This window comes from Halichoerus grypus, chromosome 1 (assembly GCF_964656455.1).
Source record: "Halichoerus grypus chromosome 1, mHalGry1.hap1.1, whole genome shotgun sequence".
Classification (NCBI taxonomy): Eukaryota; Metazoa; Chordata; class Mammalia; order Carnivora; family Phocidae; genus Halichoerus; species Halichoerus grypus.
The window spans coordinates 116,001,616-116,021,824 of NC_135712.1; positions in this window are offsets into that span (position 1 = coordinate 116,001,616).

Here is a 20,209-nt window from a genome sequence, read left to right on the forward strand (position 1 = left end):
AATGAAAGAATGATTTTATGATTCCATTTATACAACATTCAAGAGCAAACAAAAATAATTCATACCTATAGAAATCATAACTGTGATTGCCTATGAAAGGAAAGATAAATTAGAAGTTGGGGGAAGGATTTTCTGGTTGACAGACACCTGAGTGGCTCAGTTGGTTAAGCATCTACTTTCAGCTCAGGTCATGATCCCAGAGTCCTGGGATTGAGTCCCACATCAGGTTCCTTTCTCAATGGGGAGCCTGCTTCTCCCTCTGCCTGCCACTCCTGCTGCTTGTGTTCTCTCTCTGACAAATAAATAAAAATCTTTTAAAAAATAAATTAGAATTTTCTAGTTGAGATGGTGTTTACATGGATGTAGACATTTGTCAAAACTCATTGAATTATACATGTAAGATCTGTGTATTAAAAAAAATTCACCTCAATAGAAATATATTCCTTTTGAAAATCCAAAAAGGGGGAAGGAGGAGTTATCCAGTGAAATGTAGTAGAATTGAGAGACAATGTTTAAAGTCTATTTGAACGTAAAGATCATAAACTTTTAGCTATAACCCAAAAGGAAAAGTGAATCAAGGAATACAGGTATAAATTTCACTGTGCTTACTTAGAACACAAACATTTCAGCATTTATATTTATATTTTAAAAATTATAAAAAACATTTTATATTAATTATATATTATAGAAAACATATATTATACATATTATACATACATATTATATATTATAAAAACATATATATTAAAAATTTATATTTCAAATAAAATATAGTAACCCATTAAAATGTTTAAATTCTTATGACTGACATCCATCCCATGATTTATATATTCATAATCAATAAATAATATAGAGTATTTCCTTGAATTAATTTACTAGTCTATAAGAGTTTGGGATAAGAGATTAACCCTCAAAACTGGAATGTGAAAGTCTATCAGTGTTTTAGGAGTGTTTCTCCTCTAATAAATATATTTTTAAGGTTTAAATCTACTATTGGTATTAGTGTTGTGCATCTGTAGATATCTGGGCAAATGAGAGCACCATGTATAAATCCATAAAACATAATTTATGTTTTAGGATTATATCGCACAGCCCAGTTTGTAAAGGAGATGAAGCATGGGTTGTGAAGAAGGAGCTAAATAGCATTATTTATCTCATTGTGGAAGAACTTGAGATTTTCTATTTCTTAATATGGCAGATTAGGAAAACTGGAGGGATGTATGAATTAAGACCTGCCTCTTGATCTGTAAGAGAAACCTTATAGGTGTGGATATCTTTGACACACATAAAAGAGTGAAATATAGCTACACCTGAAATAGTAAATTTCAATATGTAAAGGGTTATTCAATATATACTATTTCAATATATAAAGGGTTAACATCCTGCATTAGGAAGCCAAAATTCAAGTACTAATGATAAGAGCTAAAGCTGAATGAACTTTCACTATGGATGGGGATGAGCTTGAAGCAGCAGAGGTTTCCATGATTCATTGTGATGGAAATTGTTTTTCCCCTAAAATTTTTTCTCTTAGCCAGAAACAGTACTAGAAAAGCAAACAACTTCTCAATAAATGTGTGATGAGTGAATTCATGAAACAAATGAGAGTGTGGATAGGGAGGAGAGAAAGAGGGCTGCCATGGTGTACCTCTGGAAGAAAGGTGGTCCTATGGTCACAAAAGAAAACCTCTTGACTTGAGAAGGGTTGACACTGGAGAAGGTAAATTCTGGAAGAATGTCTTCTCACAGAATCAAGCAGTAAGTCCTAAAATTAGACACCTAACTCCTGCCCTCAGAGAATATTTCAATGGAACACCCTTTCCTAGTGTTACTAGGCTGAGAATATTTGGGAAATTTTTCATCTGTGTCATCAGATGTTCTAGCATCAGAGTCAGAAGATCCACTTAGCTGGCAGATGTCCCTTAGAGCTCAATCTCAACAATGCTCCTGATGTAAAGGACATCAGTGCTGGGATAATGAAATGGACATGAATAATCAACTGATAAAAAGAGGGAATAGGTGGGCAGGCTTCAGTTCTAATTTAAAGGTATGTCCTTCAGGGGTGCCTGGGTAGCCCAGCCGGTTAAGTGTCTGCCTTAGGCTCAGATCATGATCCCGGGGTCCTGGAACAGAGTTCCATGTTGTTGTGCTCTCTGCTTAGCGGGGAGTCTGCTTCTTCCTCTCCCTCTGCCTCTCCCTAGGCTTGTGCTAGCTCTCTTACTCACTCTCTCAAATAAATAAAATCTTAAAAAAAAAATAAAATAAACAAATAAATAAAGGTATGTCCTTCAGAAGTCTGTCCAATATACAATATCATTTTTCTTGCATTGTATTATGGTGGTAGAACTTTGGGGGAGGCACACACAAAAAAATTTTTTTTTCCCATAATCCTCCAGAGATAAGGCTTTTCTTTTTCAGCTCAGAAATTCATATTTGGGCAAATTTCAGCTTGGATATTTGCAGCCTATCAAAGATAATGATTTCATCCTTTGAGCTCTAGGTTCACTTTCTTTTTTTTTAAAGATTTTATTTATTTATTTAAGACAGAGAGAATGAGAGAGAGAGAGAGCACATGAGAGGGGGGAGGGTCAGAGGGAGAAGCAGACTCCCTGCCGAGCAGGGAGCCTGATGCGGGACTCGATCCCGGGACTCCAGGATCATGACCTGAGCCGAAGGCAGTCGCTTAACCAACTGAGCCACCCAGGCGCCCTCTAGGTTCACTTTCTTCTTTAAGTCATAAGGATATTAATTTTCTTTTGGAAAGAGCACAGAAATTAAGGAGAGTTCTTATGGTCCCTCAAAAGTGATAACTTACTCCCCAGCAGAGATGCCGGCTTCTGTCTTGTTTGAGCAAATAACTTACAGATTCTGGGTTTTTTTTTTTTAATCTGAAAACCAATTTCATTAGAATCAAATGGCATTTTTCAAGGTAGGGGTGTAGATGCTAACTCTGTGTGGTATTGAATAACCAACTGCATTGTCAGAAATTTTTAAAAGATGCTGCTATTTATAAAACCTGTAATATAGAGGAGAAAGGGGAACCTTTTTCAACCAAAAGCTGGAGACTCCACACTCCAGTTCCTTACCACACCAGAAGCAGGATTCCTCGTGTACAGGGGTACAACCTCAAACCTCCGCCCACGGCAGCAATAACGAGGACGCCTCTCTCAGCAGCAGAGGGAAGGCTGACTTTGTAATCTTAAGTCAGCAACTTACAAAAGGCTATTTAGAAAGGGTTCTGCTAAGTTAGAGATGAAAGAGGCCACACCATCTATACAGTAAAATATTAATCAGTAAAGTTCTGATATCAGTAAAGGGTCGCGGTGTGTTTCCAGGGGATAATAATCTATAAATTGAGATTTTAATGTTTTGAATATGTGACATGAAGTGCTACTCCTTTTGGAAGCCACTTATTTCTTTAGCGATTCTTTAAGTGTAAAGGATTCAGGTTCAAAGAATTCTGGTAAACAGTGCTTTCTATCCTGGGAGAGTATACTTTAGCAAACTGTAGCCTCTCTGGAAACTGCATTTAACTCCGTGCTTCCCAAACATGTGTAACCATGCAGCCCATAACACATACTTGCCTAACATGGAAATAACCTCCTTAGGACAGTCTTAGGAAAACACTTACCTCAAATGATTTCTAAGATCTGATACGTATTCTGAAAAGAGGCTCAAACTGAGTAGACTTTGATCTGCAGCCTTCTAAACTAGTGCAAAACTGACAGAACAGTATTTCACTGGCTCCTTATGTGTTTCATATTTCCTCTCCCAAATGTTTTAATTGATCTTCACAGCTCCACAAAATGGGTTTTATCTCAAACTTGAGTTTTACCATTCTAACCTGATGCCAGGAAACCACAACACTCCAAAGACTTCTACAAATGGTTTCGGTGGAAAATCATCTGACATCAGAACAATAGTACAACAGCTCAGTTTGCAAGACCTTCTCTGGCCAGAGCCACACCACCCTTCCATGTCCCCAAGATGTTAAGTCCTTGAAAACTGCCACCTCAAATCCCCCCCATGCTTCCCACACAGGCATGTGCAGTCACTACCCTTATGCTCCAAATGATTCCTGCTTCCCTCACTCCCTCAAGATTTCGAGAAGTGCTATATTATGGGAAGAACACCAGTTCGAACTAGGCACTCCTGCGATCCAATCCTTACTCTGTAAGTCACCAACCTAAGGATCCTGCAAGTTCCTTTTTGTAATCTCATGTACGCCTCTGGAAAGGAGAAATAGAAAATCTATGCCTACCAGGGACAACAGTATCTTGATGAAGAATAGAGACATTCAATAGACTGATTTTCCCTTCATCACCGCCCCCCCTCATTTTCTTACACCATTATCAGAATTGCCAACAACCGAAAATAAAGATTGCATTGATATTTATTGTAATAAACATTTATCTTGGAAAATAATGGTGAATAGTTGAAGAAGAGCTCTTCATCTTTGCACCACCATTACCCACAGCCCTTTCTGCAGAATGTAATCTTCACTACAGAACAAAAAACAGTATGTCCCAAGACTCTGCAGGGTATTTGTGACTATAATGGGGTAGAGAGATTTGCAACAGACTCCCATTTCTCAGGCAGACAGGTCTTAGGACTGTAATTATAAAAGAGTTGCTAAGTGAACAAAAAAGGCCAAAAATTCACACCTCTTCAGTGAAACTCAGTAGCACTGTGTGGTTCTATTTTGAAAAACAAAGGATATCCATTCCTTCATTCGTTCAGAAAATAGACACTAACCACTTATCAGGAGTCAGAGGAGTAAAGGAAATTGTGGTTTGTCCATCTATATCCTTAATTGCTACCAGTTGGTGGGGGGGGGTTGTCTTCCTATGTTCCAGGGGGCAGTGGGGTGGTCCACAGCACAGTGAACAGCGGCTCACGGCGGCATTGGAAGAGTAGAGAAGCATGAGGGCTGGCGTGGGTGTCAGACAACCTCCCTTCTTACTGGATAAGCCAGGGGGTTAATTACTCTCCCTCAAAAAGGGGCTTCCTAACTCAAATGGATTTTTAAAGAAGGAGTCTGGGTGATTGATTTTCTTACATTTTTTGCAGGAGAGAGTCCAGAAAGTTAAGGCTCAGGTACTGAGCATTATTTAGCAAAAGATGGCCACTTTATTATTATTACTGGATGTATATCACATGGGAAACATTAACTATTTCTTAGGAAAATTATGTGGTACAGCACTGCAGGCTTCCTGTCAGAGAAGTGGAGATATCTGTATTATTTATGTCAAACGTATTTGTCACCAAAGCCAATTCTGAAATAAAAGATTCTGGGTTCTTTCTTTGATGTTTGCATAGAAAGAACCTTCGCCCAAATTACTGGTGGCTTAGTGTGTAGGCAGTGCAGTCATAAGTGTTTTAGTTAATGTATGGTTTGTTTTGCAAAGACTTTTGAGCATTTAAAAGGAATGTTCATGAATTTCCAAATGCTATGTTTGCTATAGCAAGACACTCAGACTAATCATTACCTCCAGCTGTGATTTCCATCTTCCCCACCACTGCTCCCCTGTGTACTTCTTTTATATCTGACAGACATTCTGCATTTTTAGCCTCCCTGACAATAATTATGTAGTTGGTGAGCAGCAACCATTAAGCTCAGGTGCATTTAGTTCCTACTTAGTCCCAATTATAGGATCATGAAGCCCTTCAAGAGGTAACACAAACTGAAGCATTACAACAATGAAAAACTGGGAATTTAAATAAAAAGGAGGAAAAAATTTATTTTGAGTGAAGTAGAAGATGAAACACACTTTTTATGGAGGTCCTTTTTTAATACTGTAAGATACCTTAGAATTATTTAAAAATAATTATGAAATTACCATTAGAACACACACATAAGCTACAGTAAAATGTGTGTGAGATTTTTAAATTTTCTGAACCTTTTTCTTTCTTAAATATGAAAACATTTTTAACAATACTGTCCCTAAACAGTTACTATCTAGTAACTCCAGAGTTGTTTTTTGTTTGTTCGTTTCTGTAGTATCTCAGATTATCCCATTTTAAGACTCCATCCAACATCTCCTTCACAGTAGTTTAGGAATAAAACACAATTTAGATGCAATTCTACATTAACTTACTTGAAATAGGCAAATAAAGCCAGAATCTTAATATATTAGAACTGTGTAGCAATGTCTTCAGCAGACATATTATGTGTAAATGTCAGTGTGTGCATATGTATGTATTTTAGCTTACATTCTTGGGAGCTAAACATAGCCGATCAAGCTAGACACAGCTGATCCTAGTAACGATTATTTCCTTCCTTTTCACTTTTTTTTTTCTTGGTAGAAATATTTTTATGGAAACTCTTAATAAGAGAAACAACAGTATTTTCTTAATCCATCAAATTCCAAATTAACTTAGGGAGTTGTGAGATGCATATCATATACACACACACAAAGACTTTTCTCCCAAAAGTATGAGACCTACCATTCAAGTGTCAAATGAGATAGTGGACCTAAATTTATTTCTCTTAACTCCCTAACAATCTAGAATTTGATGGATTAAAAAAAAAAAATACTACCTGTTATTTTTCCTTTTTTTTAATTTAATTTAATTTTATTATGTTATGTTAATCACCATACATTACATCATTAGTTTTTGATGTAGTGTTCCATGATTCATTGTTTGCATATAATACCCAGTGCTCCATGTAGTACGTTCCCTCCTTAATACCCATCACCGGGCTAACCCATCCCCCTCCCCCCCTCCCCTCTAGAACCCTCAGTTTGTTTCTCAGAGTCCATAGTCTCTCATGGTTTGTCTCCCCCTCCGATTTCCCCCCCTTCATTTTTCCCTTCCTACTATTTTTTTTTAACATATAATGCATTATTTGCTTCAGAGGTACAGGTCTGTGATTCATCAGTCTTACACAAGTCACAGCACTCACCATAGCACATAACCTCCCCAATGTCTATCACCCAGCCACCCCATCTCTCCCACCCCCCACCACTCCCACAACCCTCAGTTTGTTTCTTGAGATTAAGAATTCCTCATATCAGTGAGATCATATGATACATGTCTTTCTCTGATTGACTTATTTCGCTTGGCATAATACCCTCTAGTTCCATCCACATTATTGCAAAAGGCAAGATTTCAGTTTTTTTGATGGCTGCACAATAATCCATTTTATATATACCATATCTTCTTTATCCATTCATCTGTTGATGGACATCTTGGCTCTTCCCATAGTTTGGCTATTGTGGACATTGCTGCTATAAACATTGGGGTGCACGTACCCCTTCCAATCCCTACATTTGTATCTTTGGAGTAAATACCCAGTAGTGCAATTGCTGGATCATATCGTAGCTCTATTTTCAACTTTTTGAGGAATCTCCAAACTGTTCTACAGAGTCGCTGCACCAGCTTGCATTCCCACCAACAGTGTAGGAGGGTTCCCCTTTCTCCACATCCTCGCCAACATCTGTCATTTCCTGACTTGTTAATTTTACCCATTCTGACTGGTGTGAGGTGGTATCTCATTGAAGTTTTCATTTGGATTTCCCTGATACCGAGCGATGTTGAGCACTTTTTCATGTGTCTGTTGGCCATTTGGATGTCTTCTTTGCAGAAATGTCTGTTCATGTCTTCTGCCCATTTCTTGATTGGATCACTTGTTCTTTGGGTGTTGAGTTTGATAAGTTCTTTATAGATTTTGGATACTAGCCCTTTGTGTGATATGTCATTTGCAAATATCTTCTCCCATTCTCAGTTGTCTTTTGGTTTTGTTGACTGTTTCCTTTGCTGTGCAAAAGCTTTTTATCTTGATGAAGTCCCAATAGTTCATTTTTGCCCTTGCTTCCCTTGCCTTTGGCGACGTTTCTAGGAAGAAGTTGCTGCAGCTGAGGTCAAAGAGGTTGCTGCCTGTGTTCTCCTTTAGGATTTTGATGGACTCCTGTCTCACATTTAGGTCTTTCAACCATTTTGAGTCTATTTTTGTGTGTGGTGTAAGGAAATGCTCCAGTTTCATTCTTCTGCATGTGGCTGTCCAATTTTCCCAACACCATTTGTTGAAGAGGCTGTCTTTTTTCCATTGGACATTCTTTCCTGCTTTGTCGAAGATGAGTTGACCATAGAGTTGAGGGTCCATTTCTGGGCTTTCTGTTCTGTTCCATTGATCTATGTGTCTGTCTTTGTGCCAGTACCATACTGTCTTGATGATGACAGCTTTGTAATAGAGCTTGAAATCCGGAATTGTGATGCCACCAGCTTTGCTTTTCTTTTTCAACATTCCTCTGGCTATTCGGGTCCTTTTCTAGTTCCATACAAATTTTAGGATTATTTGTTCCATTTATTTGAAAAAAGTTGATGGTATTTTGATGGGGATTGCTTTAAATGTGTAGATTGCTCTAGGTAGCATTGACATCTTCACAATATTTGTTCTTCCAATCCATGAGCATGGAATGTTTTTCCATTTCTTTGTGTCTTCCTCAATTTCTTTCATGAGTAGTTTTCTGAGTACAGATTCTTTGCCTCTTTGGTTAGATTTATTCCTCGGTATCATATGGTTTTGGGTGCAATTGTAAATGGGATCAACTCCTTAATTTCTCTTTCTTCTGTCTTGTTGTTGGTGTATAGGAATGCAACTGATTTCTGTGCATTGATTTTATATCCTGCCACTTTACTGAATTCCTGTATGAGTTCTAACAGTTTTGGGGTGGAGTCTTTTGGGTTTTCCACATAAAGTATCATATCATCTGCAAACAGTGAGAGTTTCACTTCTTCTTTGCCGATTCCGATGCCTTTTATTTCTTTTTGTTGTCTGATTGCTGTGGCTAGGACTTCTAATACTATGTTGAATAGCAGTGGTGATAGTGGACATCCCTGCCGCGTTCCTGACCTTAGGGGGAAAGCTTTCAGTTTTTCCCCATTGAGAATGATATTCGCTGTGGGTTTTTCATAGATGGCTTTTATGATATTGAGGTATGTACCCTCTATCCGTACACTCTGTTATTTTTCTTATTAAGAGTTTTCACTGAAATGTTCTACCAAAAAAGTGCAGTGATAAGTAAGGAAATAATCATGACTAGTATCAGCTATGTCTAGCTCCCAAAAGACTTCTCAGAGGAAGTCTAACTCCATATATAGCTCTTGGTTACATATAATTCATCTGTCAATCAGATAGAGTCAAAAAACATATATACACATTTTATTCTTTAGATATTAGGATTACAAAGGCACAGCTTTGGAAACAAAAGGATAGAAAGTACTAAATAGTATCTCGGCATCTTGCAGTTCAAAATTGTGGAGAAATTTCATGGCAACAAATATGATCTTGAATTGTATATTTCTATTAATTGTAGAATAAATGGTTTTTGAAGTTTGGGATTAGAAGACAGGTCAGAGCACAAAATAGAGAGAGGCTGCTTCCTTTGCCACATTAGTAATTTACAGGAAGCACCTAAACTTTGGCAAGGACTATCTCTGCAGTTAAATGAAATAAGAAAATATATTATTCAGTCAAGACACTGCAACATATAAGAAATCTGGGGCTTCTGTACCAAAATTCTTATTATTTACCCGACACCTTCCCAACCATAACACAGTAAAATTTTCCTCTTTTGGGTTCCTTCTCATTTACTATAGGAAATTGGCTGAATAGAAAATAATGGGAGAAGCCAAAGTGAGATCAGATCCAAGCAATTATTACTGAACCATTTTCTAATGGGATCTAACATGTTATCCATCATAACTTAATCCTAAATTTATATTGATGATCTCTTTATATGTCAACCATCTCTACCATCCCTTGTTATATTTATATGTATTTATAACTTTTCTAGAATTATGGTTGGCCTATGCTCCCTTTTAGATATGATGCGTTCCACTTTCTTATCAGTCCCATTGTCTTTCTATTTTGATCTCAAATGTAGGAGTGATTCCTTCATGAGCAATAATAGTCACAATTCAAAACAGTTAAGTTAATCTCTTATCTCCTATAGTTATAATGCTACGAGTTGGGGGATTCACTCTTGGAAACCTACTTCACACCAAAAATTACCAAAACTGATTAGTTACATGAATAGAGAGAAAATAAGTTAAAAATGTAAGGTTTACAAACTTTTTTTTTTAATATATAAAATTGAACATAATACAGTGAAATATGGCTCAGGGTGTACTTTTTTTTTCCCTCTTTTAAGTCTCCCTAAAGTAGGGATGCCTGGGTAGCTCAGTTGGTTAAACATCTGCCTTCAGCTTAGGCCATGATCCCAGGGTCCTGGGATCAAGTCCCACATCGGGCTCCTTGCTCAGCAGGGTGCCTGCTTCTCCCTCTGCCTGCAGTTTGCCCTGCTCTGTGCTCTCTCTCTCTGACAAATGAATAAATAAAATCTTTCAAAAAAAATTTTAATTAAATAAATAAATAAATCTCCCTAAAGTAAATATCACATTTTTTTCTTACTCCTACATTCAAATTTAGAGCCATCCATCCTAAAATTTCTATTGCTGATGTACATAAGAACCATAGAAAATTTCCGAATGTAACACTGCAGAATTTGTTTCTCTAGTGTCTTTTGTATTGCTAGGAGTGAATGTATCACTGAGAGGTTGTTTGTAGACATTACTGGGGAGAGGGAGACCATTATAATAAATAGCCCTCAAAATTGGTATCCATAAGTCAAATTGCCTCAAGTCTGTAAATATGGGGGTTTCTTATAGTGTTTTTTTATTTAAATTCAATTAACTAACATATAATCTATTACTGGCTTCAGAGGTAGAGGTCAGTGATTCATCAGTCTTATATAACACCCAGGGCTCATTACATCATGTGCCCTCTTTAATATCCATCACCCAGCCACACCATCCCTCCCACCTGCCCTCGCCTCCAGCAACCCAGTTTTTTTCCTATGATTAAGAGTACCTTATGGTTTGTCTCCCTTTCTGATTTCATCTTGTTTTATTTTTCCTCTTTTCCCCTATGATCCTCTGTTTTGTTTCTTAAATTCCACATGAGTGAGATAATATCATAATTGTCTTTCTCTGATTGACTTATTTCGCTTAGCATAATACCCTCTAGTTCCAACCACATCATTGCAAATGGCAAGATTTCATTGTTTTTGATGGCTGAGTAGTATTCCATGTGGTTTTTAAAGTACACTTCATGGCCCACTCTATGGTCCAAATATATTTCAGAACTCTGCAGATAAACTTACAGTTGGGACTTCAAAATTGGTCAAAATGTTAATTTTCTCTAAAATGTATGTATGAAGTCCAAAGAGAGCTCCACTTAATAGGTGTGAGTCAGGAGTCTATGTTTTTCACTATTGTCCCTAGGATTGCCTCACCTCCTATTCCAAGAGCATGTCCCTGAAGAGGAATTATAATCAACCGGGCTGAAGGACAGCCTGATCTCTTCAGGCATACTAGCAGGCAGAAAAAAGGAAGCATGGGGCAAAATTAGGGCCACATACCCCACTCTAGCCTATGACATTAGAGCTATATCCTTCATCTTCATCTTACAGATGGGTACATTCTCTTCACTGTGGTGAAGAGAACTTCCGTTTGAAACCAAGCCTTTAATCCTAGGCTAGGATTAAAAACACAGGGGACCCCTCTTTTGAAAATATGTGTTAGAGTCAGGGAGAGACACATATTCAATAACAAACTCAGTTCCACCCCAATTTCTCTCTAGACCAGCAGAAAAGCAAAACTGCCATGTTTTGAGAGTTGCCATGATTTTGTTACTTATGCATTTTAATTTTTCCATAACATTTTATCAGAGAAGCTTTAAATTTGTCCTTTTTCTGACAGAAAACAAGCAGTTATGTTGTTTAAATACAAACTTACATAAAGTGTTCTTAACGCTCAATACTTAGTAATCCAAATAAAGGGAAGGGCCCTAAAAATATTTAACAGTGGGATAAATATTTTGTTTCCTTCAATTTCAGAATCGAAGTTCTTGCTTTCAGTAGACCATGGAGTGGTATCCTGTACTTTAAAATCTCTTAACCAGGCTTTTAGAGAAATAATGGACCCAAATGCCGTGTCTTATCAGTAAAATACATTTCATGGTAAATTCAGAAAGCAAGCATTGAGTGGAACAGATGTATGGTCTTTAAGGGCCATTTATTATACTAATCCTATTAGAAATAATAATAATGCAGCTTCTCTCTCTTAATAATATTTTGATCCTTGTCCTTTTGCTACACATAATACCATAAGTTAATACTTTACATGAAAATCCATTTCCAGAACAATCCTATTGGGCTGCTGTAAACTCTAATCTCCGGAAGAGAGGGAAATTGCCATAAGGGATAACAATGTCTACCTTTTATATATGGGTTGGTATTTTCTTTTGCATTTAGTAGAGGAAAAGAAGGAATAAAAGGGGCACCTTTCAAAAGATTTATTATGACACCAAATAAAAGACTAAAAATAAAGATAATCCCCCCAAATAGGAGACCAAACCACCCAAGCCCGGTTTGGTGAAAATAGATGTCATTTTATTCAACTGAATAAATGAATTCTAAAGAGAAATTTGGCACATAATGAAAGATGACATTATAGCCTTAAAGAACCTTTCAATCCAAGGAAGACAGTTTATAAAAAATAGGGCTGTATGTATTCATGCAGTGCAATATTTGTCAAATTGTTTACAAGTAATTTTATAGCTTCCTCCTACACAAACATTCATAGGGCACAGATGAGTCACATTAACAGAAAAAAGGCTGTTACAAACAATGGTGAGCATGGTTTTCCACTTGCCTGCTATCTCCCTCACCCCAATTCTTCTAAAAGGGGAAAAACAGAGACAAAACCATTTCTAGAAAACAGAGCCCAGGGGGCTATCTCACCCTACATGTGTCCCTCTTTGTCTCAACCATTTATTCAGGAAATACTTATTGAGTATTCACGATGCACCAGGCAAGCAGCTAGGGCTGGGGATACAATAAGGAGCATAATACAGTTCCTCCCTTTAAGGAAATAGTTGTCTAGGGGGAAGAGAAATCTACAGACTATTACAATACAGCAAACTAAATTCTCCTCTTTGAATACTGTGCTCTGTGATAGCAAGTCAAAAAGCTGAGAGCGCCTGGAATTAGAAAAGACATAAAGGGTCTGCATGCAGAAGGAGAGATGGGGCTGGTGTAAATGTAGTAATTTCATTTATCATTTTAGATCAGGGAATGTGGTAGGATATTCCACAACCACCTGGCTCTCCAGACCTTCTCCCCACTCCTGCATTCTTCCCATCCATCCCCCATATCCTCCTAACGTAGACTCCAAGATAGTTGCCCTAATTTTTTGTGTCCTACAGATAGTTCTCCAAAAATAAGCAGATAAAATCATTCTGGGAAAAATTCAATTGAGTGCAGCGTGCCTGAAAGATTGTGTCTCCCAGGGACTCTAGGTCCCCTAAAACCAGTAACATGGGCTATTAAAGCAAAAGTTTCATCTGAGACATTAGAATAGATATCAGACACCAAAGCAAGATAGATACAAGACCAACAAATGAATTTTCCAAGGAAATTGGCAAGTATAGTATAAATTTAAAATGGTCTTTTACTTATATCCATATTAAGAATATAAAAGAGTCAAGTGAGAATTTGGGGTGGGATTTATAAGAAAGATTTGCATGGCAAGAGGGATTCTATAGAAACCAGGTACCCCAAAGGGAGGGAGGGAAGACTTTCCTCTTCAACTCAAGTCAAAAGGGAGGAGATTCAAAGGGACCTCTCCTCACAGTGAAAGTGACCTGGTAAACTCATATCTGCCTTCCACATTTACTCCCGCTGGAGTAAGAAGGACAAATGGGACAGGGAGCTGCTTTGATGGTACAGAGAATGAAAGTTGCTTCTATATTAGAATTGGTCTGCCTTCGCAGAATCTGTATGGGCAAAAAGTACACAAGTGTTTTCTTTGACCAGATGTGGGCCTTACCAAAGAGGGCACCAACCAAAATTGCTAAAGAGGACTGTCCCGAGAGGAAACCATCTGGGAAGCCACTGGAACTCCACAGAGAGAATGTGGTAGAGGAGACCTCTGAAACTTTAAAACTTAGGGGACAACAGAAAACAAGAAGAAAAAGCAGCACTCACAGTAGGGGAAGTACCATCCTTTGTGTCGTGGGGAGTGCGGGCCTCTGGGAACCCAGAAAAGCATCCTTCTGAGAGTCAACTCTGGATGGCCACCAAGCTCCCAGGGTGAAATGCCAGGGTGTGACACTACCAATCAAGAAAAGCTTTCTCACACTTCCTCTTCCTCTTTCCTCGGCCTTCATGGTGAGAAACAAAATAGCGGGAAAAGAGGAATAAATAAAAAGCCTGAAACAAGGATCTTAGGGGAAAAGGTTCACAACTTGGGAAAAGGGGCAAAGGAAGACTGCTTGTCCTTTCCGTGTCACCCTGTGGCTGACAGGTTCCCCAAGGGGAATCATGATGTCACTTACTATCTCTACTGATTAGGACCCAGACTCTAGAATTTAACATTAACTTATAGATTCCTCTCCAAGAGAAAATACAACTCAAAAGGTACAGTTCTAGGACAACCTGTTAGGAATTTAGGAAACTTAATTCAGCTTTCTTTACCTTAGTGACTATCTATTCCAAAAACACTCTTAAAGCATCTTTATCATCCCGCTCATTTCCTCATTAATGAGTTAACATAAATTTTTGACATGTGCTCACTTTCTAATTGCACGAGAATCATGTTTTAAACTTCTTAAAAAATAGTTTGCTGGAGAGACAACTTTTCTGTTTCTCACTGCCAGCCGTAGCCTGCTGCAGAAGGCCAGCCAAGAAAGGAGAGAAGATTTAACTATAATTCAGCTCTGAAGTTTTCATTAGTGCATGTGACTATTCCTTCTCATTTTAGAGCTGAGGCCATATTAACAACACAGAGTGACTTTAAAGGTTTCAGTAACCTGAAAGTGATCATAAATATCATGTATCTGTCAAAATGACCTTTCCAGGGATAGAAGAATACTTCCTTCAATATTTTTTAAAGGAAAGCAATAACAGAAAATAAAAATGATGTGGTCTTTGATAAAAATCCCACGAGTTCTGTTTGTTCTGCTTACATGAAGCTACATTACATTGTAGACTTCTAAAACTACAGAAGGATGATAGAGAGGTTCACATGGCCCGCTAGGAGAAAATCAGAATACATATTTCTTCGTTCTTCTCTCTAACCATGATGTCTCAGTTTCAGTCTAAAAAAAAAAAAAAAGGTTTTATATATAATTGATGTATGTTTCTTTTAAATACAGATAGCATATTTAAATTCAAAAGCACTATACATGCTAGAAAATATATTGCACTGAATCAGGTATTCATAAGAATATAAAAAGCAAGCTCCAAAAGTAATAATTTTCATCAGGACAATTTCATTGGAATTCCACTTCATCCAAATGATACCAATAATGTCTTTTTCTTGAGCAATTATAAAAGCAGATGGAATCTTATTATAGATTTTTGCATAGCAACAGTAAGATTAACTACAACCAAAGTTGAGATGACCTATAAAACCTGGCACAGTTTGTGCTATAAAGATTTTAACATTTTAACACCCCAAACACAGACATTCAAATGGAATAAAATGCAGAACTACGAATAAATAAATGAAATTTGTTAAAACACGCTTTCATTAAACACAACCTTTGAACATCATCCAAAAAAATCAATATACCTAATTCAATAAGAGTAGTAAGACAGAATAACTTCATGTTATGCATGGTTTACAGTTCACACAGGAATGAGTATAATCCCTGGAATCAAGTCTGAAATTCTGGATCTACGTAGATTCAAGATCAACATAGATTCAAGCTCTAAACCTTCTCCTTGCTGTCTGTAGAATTTGGGAAGAAAAGTAACCTAGGCTATTTTAGTCCCCATTTCATCATAATGCCTACTGCAAAGTGTTTTGAGTACTAAATATAACAAAAACAATTTATGTGAATTCCTCTAAATCCTGTGTTTGTATTAATATTAGAGTTTCTGTTAAATACATATTTTCTTGAGGAAGGAGTACTATTATAATGCAAAGGTTCTCCCTGAAACCTAATAGATTATAGGGAGAAGACATAATGTGCCATCTTAGAAAGCTCCAATCAGATTAACCTCTGTTAAGCACCCTTCTGAGCACCCTCAGAAGTTAAGCATAGCACAGAGAATAAATAAAGAAATTAAAAATCAGAAAAAGACAAATGAATGAATATGTGTCTTCATACTTTAAGAAAATATCTTGTTGTTTGGAGATACAAAGAAAAAAATGGATAAAAAACTAACATGATTTTGAGTCAAATCATTCCATTGTGTAAGAAGATAGGCTGTAGCTTCTGGAGTAAAAATGGAAACAACAACAAAAGCAAATAGACATGAGATTATTTATAAGTAGCAAATGGTAACTTTGAACTATTAAATAGATTGTATTAAACTAGTTTCTCCTGTACTTTCTTGTGTGGTTTTGAGAAACAAAATATCCTGAAAGGTAAACACTAAGTAATATAGTAGATGATAAGCACACAGATTCATAACTACTGCTTATAACTTTGGAAAATAGTAGATGTTGCCACTTAAGTCAATGTGTCATGTTGTTCAAGAAGCCACCTCCTTATACAACTAGCTTTTCAGCTTTGGAGAATAACTACCCTTTAAATGGTCTGTGTGGTCAATCAACAATTTAAGAAAAAGTGTACACATGGTATCTAGCAGTTTCTAATGTTTTTGGTGTTAAACAAGGTCATATGAAAGTGATAAATCCCAGCCTGTAGGTGCTGTGCTAATAAATTGGCCAGTGAGTTAAGTTCTATCTAAATATATGCACATGTATTTCTATTACAATTACATTTACCCAGACGACATCAATTATCTCAAGAGTTAAAGGGCATTTCTTCACACCCCTATAAAAAATTACTCAAAGTAAATAATGCTTTCAACAAATCCCCAAATGTACCCGATATGCTCCAGGATAACTTCAGATTTCATTTGAAAGGACAGCTTCTGGACCCTGACTTGAATGTTCCCTGCCATCACAACTGAGAAAACAAAGGTTTCTACTGTGCAATACTATTAGTGTGGGATTTGTCTCTTAAGATTGTGGTGATCAGTATTGAAAGAAATTATATTTTTGCCCCAACATTTGTTCACAACTGTATCCTTAAACCTACGGAAAATAGAATCATTTTTCCTTAATATCTTTTTTAAATAATGACACTAGATAGTCACAATACCTTCTTTCTGGGTGTGTGGATGTCATAATTCAGGATTCAAAATATAGAATCCAACAAATTATTATTTTAGTGTACCCCAGGAAAATCCCGATGACAACCATAATCGAAACAGCCACGGAAGGCAGGAATTGCGATTCCACTTTGCAGTCATCTGTAGTTAAAGAAACTGCAAAACATTAAGTAGCAAGAGCAAAACACTGGGCCAGAGCACCAGCTCCACCAATGAGGCATGGCCTGCCCCACTTGTCATTTGCTTCGTGGAGCCTCCACTGACTTTTGGACCACGAATCTGAGAAGGTTTGGGAAGGTCATTTCAAAAGTCTTCATTCTAAAAGCCTGGTGATGGGTATTAAGGAGGGCACGTACTGAATGGAGCACTGGGTGTTATACACAAACAATGAATCACGGAACACTACATCAGAAACTAATGATGTAATGTATGGTGATTAACATAACATAATAATAAAAAAATCCTGTATTTGGGTAAGGACGGTGTTGAGTTACATTATGACTTGCACAGGTAGCAACAACCCTTCCCCCCCCGCCCCGGGCAAAAAATCACAACTTTTATGATTACTTTTCCCTCTCCCAGGAACTCACCGTCAAAAATAGAAGGGCTGTACATCCAAAAAAACAAAAACTTCCTATAACACATACATAAGCACAATTTTAAAATTATGTTGATCCTATACAGTAATTTCACACATGCATATATAATGTATTATGTATGTGCATATACACTCCATATAACCTTCCCATTCTATTGCTACCTCTGTCCATTTCTCCTAGGTGTGAAGCCAGAGTCAGATGTTGAATTGAATACGTGTTGTTATAATGAATAATAGATGGCTACTGCCATATGGTTCATGTTCCAGAATACAGTATCCTACAGAGTGCCCCACTACTATTTCAAAAACATTTTCTTTTCAGACATGATACAAATACCTCCTCTTCTTCACAGGATCTACAATCTGATTATGAGTTATAAACTTGGAACATTTAACGTCTAAGCTGCCTGCATTCAAATGTAAAGCACAATCTGAATAACTAAGTGCATCAACCATATTAATTTGCGGTCCTGGTAGGAACTATAAATTCAGAGGAAAGTAATCAATTCACCAAGGAAATAATGTTGATCTCTTAGCCTTATATCATAGTCATCCTGGAATTATTCCACTGCCATTTATCAGAAAGAGAAATATAGCATATGAGGCAGCAGAAACCATCAAGCATTCTTAAATAGAAGCAATCTTTACATATGGTTTTCTAGAAATAATGTACTGAACAGGTTGTAAACAGCAAGAAAACACTGAGTCACTATACTTTGTACTTCTCAGTTCAGGGAATGAAATAAAAGTTTTTTCTTGGTATCCACCCCCCTCCCAATTTGCGACAAGAAAAAAGAAAGATTAGTGGGATATCCTGTAAGTGACTAAGAGAGATCATTTCCTTCGTTTGTGAAGTGGTACTGGGGACTTGTATGGGGGCCACATCACCCTCTCCTCTGTCACTAAGACCATCAGTGATTTGTAGCATTGGTGTCTTCATCTTCTAACTTCGATACTGTGCTTAGCCCACGTGGGGTAGGTGTGTTGCCAAAGGAAGTCATGAGCATTGAGAAATGACAGAATCCACTGTAATGATGTATTACGAAGGTTTCCACAGCCTTTCCATGAGAAGTAGGAGAGGAATCAGCCTCATCCAACCCCTCTTTAAGAACCTGCCTTATGAGGATTTCTCTGAATGACAGCTTCCAAGGTGCCCTGCGTTGCTTTTCATATGCATCATCGTTAGCAGAAATCTGGAAATGTTATTCCTCAAAAAGTACTTACAGACTTCGAAAGAGTTGGGTTGTTCTTCAGGAAAACCCCAAGAATATATTCAAAAACAAATTTAATGGTCAGTAAATAGGCCTTGTAGGAAAGTCTAAGATCTAGACCACTGACTAAAAAGGAGAAAAGACTAAGAAGTGATGAAGGCATATTTCTGAATCCCTGACTTGTTTTAAGATGAAAGTAGAAAGCAGATAACTCGATATTTATACTTAGCTATGTTATAAAGAAGACATAAAAGCTATTGGATACTTCTGTAGCTGGCACAAAATTACAGTTACTTTACCTTGAGTTCATCAGGCATAGGCCAAAGAACCTCATATAATGAGGACTTAGAATAGGATAAAAATGCATTTGTTTGGATTTTTTTTTTAAGATTTTATTTATTTATTTGACAGAGAGAGACACAGCGAGAGAGGGAACACAAGCAGGGGGAGTGGGAGAGGGAGAAGCAGGCTTCCCGCGGAGCAGGGAGCCCAATGTGGGGCTCGATCCCAGGACCCTGGGATCATGACCTGAGCTGAAGGCAGACGCTTAATGACTGAGCCACCCAGGCGTCCCGCATTTGATTGTATTTTTATTAACTCAACTACTCACCTGTTTTCAATTTTCTCAATTCAGTTAATGTGAGAGGAGATGGAGAATCTTGACATAGCATGGGTTTTTCCATTCAATGTTCAGTGAATTAGAAACTGGAAAGGTGTGCTCATTTTAAACTTATGGTTTATGAAAGATTGGAGAAGACTGGATCCTACAAAACTCATGGCAACCTGAAGAAATATCGTCCCTCAGTATGTATCTGAGAGGGAGACACCAAAGAGACATTTCCTTTACCATAACCACCATAATTATCCAAACCATTAATGAAAGGGCTGCCCAGAAGCAATTAGGGAATGAAATCAATCTCCTTTGGCTTAAGGTTCAAGTTCTCTCTCCTTTTTTTCTTTTCATTGTGCCAGTTGCTTCCTGTCATCATTTATGCATAAAATTGGCACAAGGATTAGATTAGAGTTGAGAGACTAGAGGTTAGTGTTTCAGTTCGGGTTCAGGACAGCATTAAGGAACCTGCTTTAAACCATGTTGATTCCAGTACCTACAAGTGCCACCAGGACATTAACTTGTGGGTGTCCCTCCGCTAGTTCAGCGTTCTCAAAACCTAATTCATGATCTTCCTAAAACACAGACCTTCTTCCCA